Source organism: Artemia sp. Qi Xiang Cuo, chromosome 19 (assembly GCF_049724085.1).
Source record: "Artemia sp. Qi Xiang Cuo chromosome 19, ASM4972408v1, whole genome shotgun sequence".
In the NCBI taxonomy this organism is placed as follows: domain Eukaryota; kingdom Metazoa; phylum Arthropoda; class Branchiopoda; order Anostraca; family Artemiidae; genus Artemia; species Artemia sp. Qi Xiang Cuo.
Genome location: NC_142812.1, coordinates 61,268,798 through 61,272,327, shown reverse-complemented (window position 1 = coordinate 61,272,327; position 3,530 = coordinate 61,268,798).

The following is a 3,530-nucleotide window of genomic DNA, read 5'->3' as shown; positions in this document are numbered from 1 at the left end:
AAGTGGGCGTGAGAGAGGGTTAGTTGCCCTCAAATCACTTTCGACTATTAAAGGGCGCTAGCCCTTTGAATTTCCAATCGAATGAGCCCTTTTTCAAGTTTCAAAACAAAGTTCCAATAAAAACCTTATAGCACTGAGGCATAACTTATAACCCTTGCCCTGAAGACTGTAGGGAGAGTGTCCTGCTCAAAGGTATAATTTCCTGAACTTTAAACTGTTGGAACAAAATGGCTATTTAAAAATTTTGATTGAATATTTTTGTGGAAATGGTGGGCGTGGAAGGGGTGTTAGTTGCCTTCCAATCACTTTCGACTGTTAAAAAGGGCACTAGGCATTTCAATTTTTAATCGAATGAGCCTTTTTTGAAGATTCTACGACGGCGCCTTCTATAAAAACCTTATATGCCCCCAGGGCATAACTTATAACCCTTGCCCTGAGGGCAGTGGGGAGTGTCCTCCTCAAAAATATAATTTCTATCTGAAAATCCACAACACTGAACAAAATGGCTATCTAAAAATTTCTATTGGAAAAGTGTTTGGGAAAAGGCGAGTGGGCGAGAGAGGGGGGCTAGTTGCCCTCAAACGCACTTTCGACTATTAAAACGGTCACTAGACCTTTGAATATCAAATCGAAAGAGCCCTTTTTCAAGTTTCTTTGACAAAGATTTCAATAAAACTCATGTGCTCCCAGGGCATAACTTATAACCCTTGCCCTGAAAACTGTGGGGAGAGTATCCTGCTCAGAGGTATAATTTCCTGAACATTTACTGCTTGGAACAAAATGGCTACCTCAAAATTCTGATTGGATGTGGGTGGGGAGATAGTGGGCGTGGAAGGGGTATTAGTTGTCTTCCAATTACTTTTCGACTATTAAAAATGGCACTAGCCATTTCAATTTCTAATCGAATGAGCCCTTTTGGGAGTTTCTACGACAACGCGTTTATTGGAACCCCCTTGGGCCCAGTTTGTTCAGATAAATGTGCCTCCACAGATTACTTTTCTCTTTGGTCCCTTAGTGTTATTCTTTTCCCCAAGTAATAATTATTAATTTTCCTTTGATTTTGGTGGCGCCATTTTCTGTCCTTTATAATTGCGTAGTTGGTTAAACAGACCACGTGGCATTAAGTGCGCAGTTGGGGATGATTGACCAGTAATTAGTAAGCCTTTGGATTGGCTGGAAAAATTCACCCACCACCCCATCACCCAAAGCAGGCACGCGGCCGGCTGAGCGAGCTGGGGGAAAATTGGAAGTGTGATTTAGTTAGTTCCTTTTTTGTAGCGTGACTGATTACAGTAAGATTTTTTATACTATATAATCTTTGACTTTTTAGCCTAGGTCGAGTCTAAGGAGATAGTTAGAAATATTACCGGTAACCCTTGGTCTTAAAGTGGCCCTTGGGACTATTCGATCACGCTATCGTACCCTAAGGCAGGGTGTATTTTAAATCGGGTACTGACATACCCAATAGATACGGAACCGTTGGGGTAAGCGCGGGAATCCCACTAACATTTGGGCAGACAAGGGGTTCTCCCCCTCGAGTAAGTGGCATAGCAATCTTTTTGCGCCATTTTTGCACCAATAAGTGGTGACCCCCGTACCTTACACCCCAATAAGTGGTGGCAGCAAGAAAAGGTCCTATCAATAAACCTGATAGTAAAAGAATTCTGCGTTTTTGAAGAGACAAGTAATTTAGCCTACAAGAGAAGCCTATTGTGGTCACATATATAAAAAAAATCGCAAAGAAATTTTTGATCTAAGCTGTGCCTCGTTGGATAGATAGGTAATAAAATTTACGAATCAATATATCGCGCAACTAATTAGTGTGCACAAATAAGGCTAATTGACACGCAGCAATTTTTCGCGAGAGACCAGAAGTTGCATTGATAAAAGGATTTTCATTTGGACGAAAGACGTTAAATAAACCGTGACGTAATGGCGGACAAACGAAGTAGTCGGACAAGGTCTTCCGCTTTAAAACGAAATTCGAATTCAGACGCACAATTGTCTGCGATTCTCACTTAAAATACTCTAAGAAAAACACCATAAATTAAAAGCACATATCACTCAACAGGTGAAATACACATTTCTGGGACGTGTGAAGAGGAAATCTTCAAAACAAAATCAGTAATAGAGCGATCTCCGGTACGAACCAGGGAAGAAGAAAAAAGTCTAAGGCAAATTCAGAAAGAATTATTCCCAGATAGAGAAACCCGAACAAAAGAAACAGTGGCGATAATACATGACGAAAAATCATTACATGGAAGGAGGGGTAAAACAAAACCAATTCACCCTTCAGAGGAGGTACAAAAAGTAGGGGAGTTGCGGGTAAGAGAAAATATTATACAACAAGCAGACTCAGAAAACGAATTAAGAGGATATAGAGACAGAGAGAATCATAGTAGGCCAAGTAGCAGTAGTAGAAGCTCAATTTCCAGCAGGGGCTCGCGAAAATGCACTCAAATAGATATGACACAACAACTATTAAATTTCATGGAGAAAGAAAGAGAGAGAGATAGACAAGAAAGAGAGAAAGATAGACAAGATGGAGAGACAGAGAGGATAGCTAGAGAGCAGAGAGAAGAGAAGATTAGAATAGATAGAGAACGAAAGGAGGAGGCAGATAAAGTAGCCAAAGAAAAAAAGAGGCGGCATACAGAGAAGAAAGAAAACATATAATGGGAATGATTGCAGGGAGAAATTACCAAGATTCTCAGAAAGTATGTATAGTAGAGGTATGTCAGACAATGAGTCTGCAACTAATGAAAGAAAATTAATAATTACATTTGTGCATGCAAAATTTTGAAAAAAACGGGAGAACTAAGCGGATGGCCGAGAAAAAACTCGGTGACCAGAATACAGCCCCTACTTAACTACAGATCGCAACTTGTAAACAAAGCATTAACAATGGACTACTGAAAAGATTTTGAAACAACAAAACAAACCTTTTTTGGAAAATTTCAACTATCTCTCGGGCACTTCCAAAGAAGGTTTAGGAGCCAAAGAAAACGAGACAACGACAGTTACAAAGGATACTGGTACAAATTGGAAAATTTGTGTTTGACATGGCTAGAATTGGAAAGTTTAGAATGGTAGAAGACCCGGAAGAAATAAAAGATAAGATAGCGGAAATAGCAGATAAAACAGCGATGGAACAATTCTTAGAAAATACACATCCAAATATGAGAATGTACTTAAAAGAGAAAAACCCACAAACAATTGAAGAAATGTCCGAATTAGCAGACAGGCATACTGAAATTAGAAGGGAGGCATTCCCACCAAGAGCGAGGCTAGGAGGTAATGGTAGAAAGAAAATATTTATACAGAAAAATAAAAATATGGATAGTCAGCTATAGCTAAGACAAACAGAAGTAAAATGCTGCCATTGTTACTCAGTCGATAACTATAGGGCCAATTAACCAATTAACGACGTTAAGAAATTCAGCCAAAGACAGGAACAGTATGATGTTACCTATTATAACTGTAATAAACGAGGATATTATGCCTCAGATTGCCGCAGCGCGAAAAAAATT